Below are 14,259 nucleotides of genomic sequence, written 5' to 3' on the forward strand. Positions count from 1 at the left end.
AATTGATTAATAATTAATTAAGTTTACCCTCAATTGTTGAAATTATAATTCATTTCTCTCTGTTTAATGCTTCGGTTTTCACCGATAAAATTATGGTGTTTGCTAGGTTAGCCCACGTGGGTGGAAAGGGGAGGGCAGAAATTCTTCGCTTGCATATTTTGAATTTGTTGGCACTGTTAGTCTGAACGGATCTTCGGAGGTGAAAAGTCGCCAAAAGGGTATGCTCCTACTTTCAGTGTTTACAAATCCGAATTAAGGAATTTTGAGCTGAGGAAAGAAATGTCGAATTGTATTTGGCTGATCTAGAAACGTACGTTCTCAAATAACCTTTGCACTTGTGATTTTTTAATGTTTTTACCCCCATACCTTCGTGGGCTATTTTGAGTAAGCACTATCTGAGAGAAATTTTCTTTAAGTATTAGAATTTGGCTAAAAAAATTTTTTTTTGGCTGCTATTTCTAATGAGTTCAGTATGTGGCAAAGTAATTTATTTTACTAAGCCCTTTATAAAATATATATATATATATATATATATTCAAAATGTGACCTCGTGTGTACCATTGCCGATTTTTTTCCGCCGTCTTCCCTCCTCTGGATCTTTCCTTTTCCTATGTTTCTGATGAAGAGCTCCGCTCAGAACATTAAACCCTCCTTCTTCACTTCCTTCCTGAGCATCCAATAATACTATATTTGATCCACGTCCTAGCCTTGTTGTGTTTTCTCTTTGTGTTTTCATGTTTGGATTAACTATATATATACATATATATATATATATAGAGAGAGAGAGGGAGAAGGAGAGAGAAGGGGAGAGAATGGACTAAACAGAACAGGAAGAAATACGTAAATGGAAGGGTTGATGAAGAGGTCACAGATGTGTGATGAAAGATTTCCAGACAATGGACACAAGATAAAATAAGAACAGTAATAAACGAATGAAGAATGAATATATAGTGTGTGTGTGTGTGTGTTTATTTGGCAAGAAAAAGAAAAATGACCATCCTGAAATGTAAATGTGTGTATGTGTGTGTCCTTGTTTTGACATCATATGATAGTTGTAAATAAGCATCACTGTGTGCAAGCTTTGAAAAGTGAACATTAAACCATAATGATGGTGATGATTCTTAAACACACACACACACATGTGTGTGTGCATACGCATGCACGCAGAAACTCATACTCACACAAGTATATCATATGTTTGTGTATGTATGTTTGTACGTATATATATATATATATATATATATATATATATATATACACACACACACACACACATGTGTGTGTGTGTAAGTTTATTTTGCTTTATTATTTGGCATTAACCAACTTGCAGTTTCAGTCACATTGCAAGACAAATATTTATTTTATTGCATATGCAACATTTGCTAAAAGCTATTAAATGTTTGAAAACATGGTTCTGTATTGTTAGTAAAGTCTGGAAGTTGGTTTGCATTTGGAAATACTATACACCTCCTTATGCAATATGTAATTTAAAACATAATAATTTATCTTTTTGTGAGTGCTTTGGATAGAATTCATGCTTAATAAATTGTATCTAGAAGGAACTTTCATTTGTATCTTGAAGTTTTGGAGATGTTAATCACTTTTTCCTGTTTCAATAAATTTTGGTACATTCATAAACACACACACACACACACACACACACACACACACACACACACACACACACACACACACACACACAACACACACACACACACACACACACACATATATATCAGGCTGAGTAAAAAGTAAGCAATGTTTTGGAACATGAATCATATATATTTCAACAAATCGGAAATTTTATTCATCAAAGTAAGGACCATTATAATCAATACATTTTTGCCAATGAGTTACCAAGTTTGTTTATTCTGATAAGAGAAAAAAATCTGGAATTCTGGAGTTGATGAACTCTTTGAATGCACTTTCAGCATCGGTTTGATTTGTGAACTCCTTCTCTCACAGGAAACTATCAAGGTGCTTGAAAAAGTGGTATCAGCTGGAGAAAGATCCAGGAAATAAGCTGGATGGGGAAAATATTTGTAGCCAAGTTCCCTCAACTTCTGGAGTGTCATTAGTGAAACATGTAGTTGAGCATTTTCATGAAGAATGGTTGGCTCTTTTCTGTTGACCAGTCTGGGATGGCGGAGTAGCAGTTTTTCATTCATTTTGGCAATTTCATGGCAATATGTTTCTGCAGTAATGGTTTTTCTGGGTTTTAAGATGTTATAGTCGATGAGTCCAGCAGCACACCGCTAAACAGTCACTATAATTTTCTTTTTGAAGAGCTTGGGTTTAAGGAAGGTTTTCAGGGCTTCGTTTTGGTCCAACCACTGTGAAGAATGATTTTTATTATTGTACAGTATCCATTTACAAGTTACAATATGGTCAAGAAATGGATTAGTCTGATTATGGAGAAGAAGCAACAAGCAAATTTCATATCTGCGCATTTTCTGATTTTCATTCAAATCATGTGGTATCCATTTGTTGAGCTTTTTTGATTTTCCAGTCGCATGCAAATGGTTGCAGGCAGTTTTCTAGCTAACTTGAAGTTCTTTTGCCAGTTCTTGGGTGGTTTTATGTGGCTCTTTCTCAATGACAGTCTTTAATTGATTGTCATTGATGACAGATGGGCGTCCACTATGCTCACTATGATCTTCAAGGATCAGGTCTCCAGTGCAAAATCATTTAAGCCATTTTTGAGCTGACTACTCACTGGTCATTCCTTCACCAAACGTTTTGTTGATATCATGAGCAGTTTCAGTTGGTTTATGTCTTTTATTGAAGTTGAATACCAAAATTGCTCGAATATTGCGCTTTGACATTTCCATTTCAGATGATTGTAACAGCAGCAAAAAAAATATTAATGTTAATTTATTGATGCATTTGGACAAATCTGTGTCTGTATTATATATATATATATATATATATATATATATACACATATATATGTATGTATGTATATGTGTATGTGTGTGTGTGTGTGTGTGTGTGTGCGTGTATATAAATATGTGTGTGTAAAGAAGTGCTGATCCCTAACTGTGGAGGGAAACTGGGAAGAGGTAGACCTGGAAAGATACGGGGCAAAGTGTTGAAGCATTTTCTTTGGCTGCTGGGTCTCACAGTGGTGATGACAAATGATCAAGACCATTGATGGTTTGCTGTACTGGGGAAGACTCTTCAGGTCATGCAAAATTGGAGCCATAGACAGTGGCAATGACATTTAAAAGGCACCTGTGATGGTGACACATAAAAGACACTCATGACAGTGACACATAAAAGGTACCTATTCCAGTGACACATACAAGGCATCCACTACACTCTTAGAGTGGTTGGCATTAGGAAGGGCATCCAGCTGTAGAAACCAAGCCAAAATCAGACTGGAGCCTGGTACAGTTCTCCATCTTACCAAATCTAGTCAAACCATTTAACCCATGCCAGCATGGAAAACAGATGCTAAATGATGACGATATATATATTTGTGTGTGTGTGTATATATATATATATATATATGTTTAGTGACAATGTTTGTGTTGTTGTTCATTAATTATATGTATAGTGTAAGAGCTCCAGTTTGCAGCAAATTATATGCCCCAGTGGTCTTTCCTTGACACACACATATACACAAACATATATGGTAGGGAGAGAAAACTTCCATTCACTGGGGCCCCAGGTGGCATATATGAGAAAGGCCATCAGATATGAAGGTTAGCTGTGAATAGAAAAATAAACTGTCCCCGATCAAACATTCTTAGGACATTAAACCTCAATGATAAAAAATCCCAACCTTGAATTGTGGGAGCTATGTACGTGGTGGATGCAAGCTTCAACAAATTGATTCGTTGGATCTGTGCAACTTTTGCTTCACCAAGGGAAATCTTGTCTCTACTAATGAGGAAATACAATCTCTGGGAGGAGTATGTGACCCCTGTCAGTATTAAGCGAATGAAAGGCCAGTTTGGAATCTGGCCATAATGAAAAGCACAAATACATATGCAAATGCACACATATATTAGAGTACCTATGCTGTTAATATACTTAAATTTATTGAAAATTTATTGAAAAATAAAATTAAAAAGAAAAGACTGTTTCATTCTAAATGCAGATAATTTCATGCTCTCATAGACATTGAACTGAACGATCTTGAAAAGATTATTTTGGTGATTCAATACTTACTTTAATAGTATACAAACAGAGCATTTGACATTTAACAAATCTCAGAAAAATGATCAAATAACAAGGCACAGCTGGTAGTAGCTTTTTAGCCACCATGTAATTTAATAATTCTTTCATTTTCTAAGATTTTGGAGGGAAAAATCTTATTCTGAAAAGATTTTCTTGGCTGTTAAAGTTATAACAAAATTCCACGTGCCTACAAGTCTTTAATATTTTTTGGTTGTAATTATTTTCTATGTGCAGTTTAAAATAATTTTTACTCCTACTTATTCTGAGTGCTGCACACAAATGAGATAGTGGATAAGATTGAAGTTATCTCCCTTTATATAACAAACACTGTCATATGTATACACATATCTACATACATACACATATAAACATATTTACACACATGCATACATATAGGTATGTTGTGTGTGTGACTATATATATATATATATATATATATATATATATATATGTGTGTGTGTGTGTGTGTGTGTGTGTGTATACATATATATAGCTACACATACATAGACATAGTTACATAAATGTCTGTATGTATGTATGTATATATATATATATATACACATACTGTTACGCTGTTACACTTCCAGAAGGGAAGGGTCTTCCTTTGATTCTGACATGCAATGTCTGTGCAAGACCCTGCCTCAGTAAAGCTGGACTCATGAGTCATCTTCGTAGTCATAAAACGAGACAGATGAGTGACAACCTGGCCACTGGTGGTGGTGTAACACACCATACTAATCATATCTGTTGGGCATGTGGAAGAGAGTGTAATTCGGTAGGAGGACTTAAACGACATGCAAAGGTACATGAAGCCCAGTTACAACTACAACTGGCAATTACCAGTAAAGGTTTTAGTTGTCAATTTTGTACAAGACATTGTAGATCTTTAGCTGGGCTAAAAAGTCACATTCGATCACAGCACTAGTAACAGTTAAGCTTCGTGCAATGGCCATACTCGATAACGAGGGGGCAGCCATAATATATATATATATATATTATATGTATATATCACCATCATTGTTTAACAACCGTTTTCCATGCTGGCAAAGTTTGAACTATTTGATAGATGCTGGCCAGCTGGAGAGCTATCTGGTCTTCAGTTGTCTGTTTTGGCATGGTTTCTACAGCTGGATGTCTTTCCTGACACCAACCACTTTACAGAGTGTGCTGGGTGCTTTCTATGTGCCACCAGCATTTGTACATTTATATAGCACTGGCATGAGTGCATTTTACATGGCAGCAGAACCTGCAAAGGATATGCCAGTGTGTATGGATGGCTGTGATGTTACTTAGCCTGACATGTTTTCTCAAGTACAGGAAATCGCCAGAAGTCCCTTGTCATCTCCTCAATGAGGCACAGTATCTGAAGATCCTTTCTCACCACCTTGTTCCATGTCTTCCTGGATCTACCTCTTCCACATGTTCCCTCCACAATTAAAGACTGGTACTTCTATAAGCAGCTGTCCTCATCCATACACATCACATAACCATACCAGTGTAGTCTTCTCTCTTGCACACAAAATCTGATGCCTGTTACATCCAGTTTTTCTCTTAAATCGTTTACATTTTGTTGTATGTGCACACTGATATTACCCATCCAATGCTACATACCGGCTTCATTTCTTTCAAGCCTTCACAAGTCCTCTGTAGTCATAGCCCGTATTTCACTGCTATATCCCTTCACATTTTTTATCTCTCCATTTTTCTCCCTCTTTCTCCGTTTTTACTTTCTCGTTCCTTTCCATCGAAGAGCATAGGCTTAAAATGACAAGACTTTTCCATTCTTCCTGAACATCAAACTAATACACCTGCTTGTTCCCTTGGTTGTCTTCATCTTTTGTTTTCTGTAAATTTGGACTGTGTATGTGTGCGCACGTGTGTGTGTGTGTGTGTGTGTGTGTGTGTGTGTGTGTGTGTGTGCATGTGTGTATGTTCATGTGTATGTGTGTGTGTATATGTGTGTGTGTATGAGAAATTAAATAAATGAAAGAAATTAAATATATGACAAGGAAGAAGATTATTATCTAACAGCTGTTTCTGCTCTTAGATTACAGTACACTTGTAGATGAGAACTTATGTATCACCTCATAATAGAAACAGGTGTAAGCTAATGAAGTTCATTACATAATTATTTGTTCTTTGTCATTTATTAAATTTCATATTATGCTCTATACTCGACTAATGCTTTTTTCCAAAGTATATACATATTGAGTTCTAATACTAAGTTGTGCAGGAGTGGCTGTGTAGTAAGTAGCTTGCTTACCAACCACATGGTTCCAGGTTCAGTCCCACCGTGTGGCTCTTTGGGCAAGTGTCTTCTACTTTAGCCTCGAGCCGACCAAAGCCTTGTGAGAGGATTTGGCAGACAGAAACTGAAAGAAACCTGTCGTATATATTTATACATATATATGTATGTGTGTATATATGTTTGTGTGTCTCTGTTTGCCCCCCTGCCCCAACATCGTTTGACAACCAATGCTGGTGTGTTTATGTCCCCGTAACTTAGCGGTTCAGCAAAGAGACTGATAGAATAAGAACTAGGCTTACAAAGAATAAGTCCTGGAGTTGATTTGCTTGACTACAAGCGGTGCTCCAGCATGGCCACAGTCAAATGACTGAAACAAGTAAAAGAGTAAAAGAATATTAGCTCTTTTACCAAATTTCAACTCATAAATTATTTTATAAAAAACTGAAAGATGACTGAAATGTGAAGATGAAATGTGAAGATGAAGATGTTCTTGAGAAAATTATGTTCAAAAGATTGTATTATTATTATAATTATTAATTATTATGCAATAAAACTTATATGAAAAGAAAGCTTATGATACAATGAATATTCTAACAAAACGTATGCAATTTTAACCAAGAAAGTTTATGGAAATTAAAAAATTGAAAAAAATTAATTTTTTAATGCATGGCGAGGTTATGTTGGGTCAAGGCATGCTTTTTTGATCCAACATTTTGTTGGGTCAAGCACTAAATGTACTTGACCAATTTCAAATTTTACATGCATGTTAGTGTTAAAGGGAATGCAAGTGCATAAAATTTAGAAAATAATTTTCCAAAAAGACACACCAACCATGCAGAAGCTACGTTTGAGTGATTCTACTAATATTTGTAATTGTCCTTTTAACCTTTTAGCATTCAGATTACCCTGTCAAATGTAATGTTTATTTATTCACACTATTTTGAATCAATTATGCGTTATCTTGTAGCTTTGGGATTTTGATGATATGATATATTTTTTAGAATGACATTGTTGGATAATAATAATAGTAATAATAATAATAATAAAATGCCCTGATGCAGTACCAGGCAGTGGCTCTCATGGCTTCTGATCTTAACTGATTGGAAGTGTTATCATGTACATTGTTTTGTCTTGGTATAAAAGATGGGCTACAGCAAATATTCTGCTCAATACCACAGATTTGCTTGTCAGTTGTTTGACCTTAACCAGTTGAGCATGTCCCTTAGTGGCTGACGATATGTGCATTCTGATCACGAGCAGAAGTAGTGGGGGAGCATCATAGCCATGTGTTGAGAGGGATTCTTTGGGGTTTGAATAGTTCACCTCTGGAAACATGGGTGGTTCTTTCAACATCCTTAAACAACCCTTATTCAGGGACCGTTTGAGCAGGATGGGCTACTCAACCTGAAGAAAATTCTAACTGGGCCCCACCTGCAAGGTCATGTGCTGTTTATCTTGATATGAGATCACCATGTCGCGTACATATGGTTGTGATGCATGTGCCTGGTGTACCTTTATCAGACGGGTAGTCATGATGGGTATATTGGGCTTCGTATATTTTACCCCAGTGTCACTTTGATGGCATGAACTGCTCTCTCACTCAATAATAATAATAATAATAATAATAATAATAATAATAATAATAATAATGAAATTATTGTATACAGTGCTCAGGTGCAACACAACTTGTCAAAAGTGCATATAAAGCATATGCAGTAATGTACAAATGTCTGGGAAGTGAACAGTGTATGAGTCAGATACATGCTTGCATGTGTATGGAGGGGAGATCTCATTGGTTTGAATATAAAACAAGTAGATATGGCCAGTTTAAATGATAATGGGTTAAAGGTTAATATTATTATTCCATTCCAGGGCAGTGAGCTGGCAGAATTGTTAGCATGTGGGGCAAAATGCTTAGCAGCATCTTGTCTGTCTTTGTGTTCTGAGTTCAAATTCTGTCTGGGTCAACGTTACCTTTCATCCCTTTGGAGTCGATAAAATAAGTACCAGTTGAGTACTGGGATCAATGTAATTGACTTAGCTCCTTCCCTGAAATTGGTGGCCTTGTGCCAAAATTTGAAACCCATGATACTTCATTCTAGTATGTAAGGATTAAAATACTCATAAAATTATATATTTAGTAAAAAATGAGATATATACGAGTATGCTCATGATGTGACTAAATTTGGGTTTTTAGTGGGATGAATATGTCTGCCTACAAAAGTAAGCTTACAAGATAATCAAGATCAGGGGTAAGATAAGAGCTGTGGTCAGTACAACAAATTCATTTGTTATCACACTTCTTACCTTTGACCTCTTTGTCATCATTGAAAATGTTTGCTCACCAACGTAAGTTAAATCAAAGAAAACAAAATATTTTTTAGCAAACTTGTTTAGGTTTGGAAATTTTTCCTGACTGGAACTGACTTAAATAGATTGAAAAGCCACTTTGCTTTGAAGATCAATGAGGTCACAGAAGGTTATCTGGAGCTTCATCAACAACGACATGCAAATGGAGATGATACTAAAGATAATTCACTTTCTATCATTTTGAGATCATTGAATCTATGGTAAAATTTGGCATGAAGATCTATCAACTGGGAATTATAATTGTTTATCTTTCTGTCACAAGCTAACTTGCTGTAAAGTTTTAAAATGCATAAGTTGCTTCTTGTCCATTTATCAGGAAAATACAGTTAAACATGTGAAGTTTCCTTTCCTTTGTAAGTTTGTATTAAATTCATTCAAATGCTTAAGTAAATCTACAACAAAATCTAATATCCTGCATTTGTCATACAGTTTCAGGAAGTTTCTAAATAGTTCAGTTTCATTTCTCAGATTCCAAATTCTGTTAAAAACTTGCCCTAAACTTAATCAGTATATATTTGTAGGGTATAGAGCATCAGAGAGTTCTGCCTGCTGTTCCACCAGACATTTCACAAACTGCCTGTGATATAAGCAAAATTTTCTAATACGATTCACAATATCTGTGAGTTTACGACATGATTAAGCTTTAAAACTTTTCTATAAAGAAATTCTTGATGCATTTTACAGTGCAACAAAATTATCTTCTGTTCAGTATTTTATTTCATTCACCTAATCCTGGATACTTTTCAGTAGCCCATTATTTTACTTGTAAGACTTAAAGATCCATCTGTTGTTGCATTTATCAGTTTTTTCCTCCATTTTAAACTCAACTTGTTTACACATTGTTCAATATGCTAATTCAAAAGAATTCATTATGCCACAGATGAAAATAAGTAATTCTGCCATATCTTTGACATCACAACTCTCATTAAACACCATCGACAAGAATGCAAAATTCTGAACCTTATTTTTTAAATGTGACTGAATATTTCCTGAAAAATCTGTCTGACAATATGACAGTTTAAGTTTTTATACCCATCAATTTTTTCTGGGTTTGCAATGGCAACAGACTCAATCACCCAATCTTTGATAAACTTTCCTCCTGAAAAAGGTTTATCATACTTACATGTTTTATCAGCAATAATGTAGCTAATTTTAGTAATTTGGTCATGGTAATAAAAATTTTTCATAACATTTTTATGTTATGAAATTCATCATCTTTTCACTCTCCTGCATCAACTGAAAAATTTGCATATTCTTTTGCTTGTTTTGTATGAAAGGGATGCTTCAGACTGTAGTCTTCTAAAAATGGACTTCTTGTTGATGATAGGAGGCAAACCCATATCTCCCATAAACAAGTCAGGTGCTTTGAGATCCACTCTTCCAAAAAATGTGTTATTTCATGTTCTCATGAATTTTATAAATTCTTATGATGTTCACAATTACAATTCTTGTTGGTAGGACTAAAGTTTTTAAAATGGGTAGGGAAATTCGAAGGATTGCTTTGGTCCAATGTTAGAACACCTGCCATGTTTACAGGAGATGTGAGTTTGTGTCCCATGAACAACCCTTGATTTGTTTTCTATTCAAAAGAGTTTTTTTATCCAGTATTTACAGGTTATTATTTATAGCCTTATGTATGTCAAGATCCGCTGTCCTTTTACAACAGTGGATCGTATTCTATTGTTTCATATTCTATTGAAGTTTATAAATCCTTATGGCATCAACAACATATAGAAAATATTTTTAAATTACACCAACTTAGATTCCAGTGGTGCATTATTTTCATTATGGGTCTTTTATCCAAATCATTCTGTCAAACTTAACTTAGCATGAGTCCTCATGTCCAAGTTCTGAACCACAGTCTTTGTGTCTATGTTCTCCCCAGAAGATTCAAATCTCTGTCAATTTTATTTGAGCCACAGTCCTCATGGTCAAGTTCTCCCCAGCCATTTCAAACCTAAGTCAATTCTAGTTGAAACCATTCGGCAACTTCTACATTGAACTTCTATTGGAGCATACACAACAGAAACAACTGGCATTTTTATTCACAATACCATATTTATTATGGTTGATGAAGCTGTAAGCTGCTTAAATGCACTTAAAGCATTTCCTGTCAGACTATTAGAAATTCCATTTTTGCTTCGTACCTCCCTTATTTGCACTATGGGTGAAGGTAGTAACATAATAAGCAACATCTCTCTTCTGGCTATAGTTTGTATGTTTTTACTATAGTTTGATGCTGTAGTTTGTATGTTTTTTCACAACAATGATGATGATTATTAGGAAGAGAATTACATAATATTTATTGCTTTTGACTTGGCAGAAGCCAAGTGATTTTGTTATATCTATTTACATGGAAAGGAAGATTATTGTTGATTGTTTTGGTTCCAGTATGTTACTTGTACTTTACTTTTAATTGATCTGGAGTCACCTGATCTCACAACAATGAAATAGCATACTACAGTAAAAGGACAAAAAAAAAAGAAGAAAAACAAAACAGGAAGAAAACTATCAAATTTGGCATTTCTGTTATATTGATCATTTTCAACCACCTTAGGATTATATATTATTAAACAAATATTTATCCAGGCAGATATTTTTTTATTTTATTCAGTAAAAAATCAATCCCAATAAATTTCTTTTAAGTCCCAAGCTGCTACTCCAAAAGTGGACTTAGTAAAACTGTTGTTGCATGTTCCAACTATAACACCCTTTCAGTCTCATGGGTGTTTACTGAAATTATCTGCCATTCATGTGGTGGTAATCAAAGTTCCAATGTAGAGCAGGAATTGTCAACAATAAAATGCTGACAACCCCACATTCCCCACTACTTCTCCACTTATCATCTATTCAACGGTATTGCTGAAAAATGGAGAAATGCAACAATTTTGTTTGAATATCTGTCATCTGTTTTATAAATTACATTATGGAAGACAATTTACCAAAAATGATTGTTCTCTTGGGATTCATTCTCATACATTATGAATATTGTTTGCACAAATTTAATTTTTATTGGAAGATTTATCTACAACAATGTTTGTTCTTGTAGTTGTTGGTACTTTTTTTATGCATGATAATATTCTGCTGTAAGAAGAAATATTTGGGCCCATTCATTGCTGATGGTTCTTTTTTAATTTCTTTCTTTCATTTTTTTTTTTTTTGCTTTGTTTCGTTGCAAATTGTATTCTTGTCTGCATTGATGGAAATGGAACAAACACAATACAAGACTTGAAATGTCATGTTAGCTGCGGACAGTTGAAAAATGAAATATCAGATAAAACCCCCCAAAGGAATATAACTAAATAGCAATGTGTTGAGGGAATCAAGTAGCAAGAATTTTATTGGTCCAAAATCATTTGGTGAAAGGATATCTAATATGTTGATTCACTTAATAAATCATCATGTTATTAAAAGTTGATTTCCTTCTTTTAATAACCATGTAAAATAAATATTTTCTTTTCACAAGGCCATTTTTTAAAAAAAAAGGTATTTGATGAGCCTACAATTTAAAAAGTACCAATTAACCAAAACAAATGTTCGTATTGTATGTTGGTTAATGAAATATTAGTATACAGTAAGATAGTGAGTTGACAGAATCAGTAAAACATCAGCTTAGCATATCTGGTGGTATTTGTCCAGACTTCTAGTGCTTTATGCTCAAGTCCTGATAAGGTCAACATTACTTTCCATCCTTCTGGGGTTGATTAAAAAAAATTGGATTAATGAAATTGTTAGAGCCTTGTGGCATCTTTCTTGGCTCTCTGTATTCTAAAGAAAATGCCTTCGATAATATAAATGTGAAGCTGTATTGTCTCTGCTTTCCTCTTGGACAGAAATTGTTCAGATTCAGATACTCAGATTGTCTATGAAAAATGTAAAAAGCCATTGAGTACTCATTATCATATTTGAATACACACACACACACACACACAAATAACATATTTATGCATGTATGTATATATGGTAACAATAGTAATAATCCTTGGATGGAATTTATAAATATTTTAATGCATCACTATGCATGTTTCCTCAATTCACATATTTCTTAAGATCATAGTCCATATTCCTGTGATGATTACAGTACAGTCTATAGTATCCATGGACATCATGTAGATCACGTTCATGCATTCATATCTTTGAGCAATGTATGTCTCTCTCTCTCTCTCTCTCTCTCTCTATATATATATAATATATATATATATATATATATATATATATATATAGTGAGAGAGAGAGATAAATATATAAATATAGAGTGGTGGTACAACAATGCATCAATATTTGCTGGAAATAGCAGTTGATGATATACGACTCTATAGTAAAGCCTCACTGTATATAAACTGGCAAAGATGTGTGCAGGCGGTGAACATAAAATTTTTTATCTTATCTGTAGAAAGAACATTAGATAAATGTACAACCCAGATGTGGATAATCTAGAACCTAGGTTTCAAACTCTTCAAAATACATTTGTTAACATAAATTTGATTAGTTCTCTTCAGCTAGATTCATCGAGACAAAATTTCAAATGTTGCTACAGCAGTGCCAGTATACTCGCCTGAACATCTAATTGTTAACAGAAGCAAGACCAGTGAAAAAGTTTACAAAGAAAATTTATTAAATGGTGCAATGCAATAGTATTGCTTTCCAGTAAAATAAATCACCATAAGGTTAAAGTATAAATATAGAGTGGTACAGCAATGCACCAATATTAACTGGAAATAACAGTTGATAATATACGACTCTATAGTAAAGCATCACTGTATATAAACTGGCAAAGATGTGTGCAGGTGGTGAACATAAAAAATTTCATCTTACCTGTAGGAAGAACATTAGATAAACATACAACCCAGATGTGGATAATCTAGGACCTAGGCTTTGAACTCTTCAAAATACATTTGTTAAGTAAATACATACATGCACACATGCTCACACACACACACACACACACACACACACACACACACACACGCACACACAAACACACACACATACTCACACACACATATACATGCATATGATGGCTGTCCATTCATGACTGAGGAAGATCATCACTGATTATTAAGAACATTGTGCACTCAGATAAAATTATAGTTTACACTTGTGGAGCTGCTGGTGACTTATAAGCCCAGCCTTTGATGAATATAGACACCCACAGATATTGCAGATCAAGTTTACCCCACTCACAATATTAGCAGTGCATTTTCAAGTAACTTACTTAAATTCTGCATGAAAACAATGCATGATTTTTTAAAAAACAACCAGTCTTTCTTTTACTTCTTTCCTCCATTAGTGGTAATAACGATGATTGGTTTCCCAATTGACTTTCCATATTCCACATGGCTTCAATCACAACTTTATACAATTCTTAAATCATAGTCTTAATTTCTTCCGGGGGGGGGGGGCAGTGTCCACAAGCAAGTTCTGCACATAGCATCTACTTAGTAATCCTCGGGTCA

The 14,259-nt window shown here is 34.5% G+C and overlaps 1 long non-coding RNA gene across 1 annotated transcript in view; it reads left to right on the plus strand.

Moving 5' to 3' along the window:
- The first annotated feature begins 4,580 nt into the window (after window positions 1–4,580).
- LOC118762967 overlaps window positions 4,581–14,259 on the plus strand; it is a 15,911-nt gene continuing 6,232 nt past the window's right edge. Inside the window, exons 1-2 of the long non-coding RNA XR_004998720.1 lie at window positions 4,581–4,590; window positions 5,271–5,277. This is a non-coding gene — a long non-coding RNA (uncharacterized LOC118762967). The remainder of the gene's footprint in view (window positions 4,591–5,270; window positions 5,278–14,259) is intronic.

This window comes from Octopus sinensis, linkage group LG4, assembly GCF_006345805.1.
Source record: "Octopus sinensis linkage group LG4, ASM634580v1, whole genome shotgun sequence".
In the NCBI taxonomy this organism is placed as follows: Eukaryota; Metazoa; Mollusca; class Cephalopoda; order Octopoda; family Octopodidae; genus Octopus; species Octopus sinensis.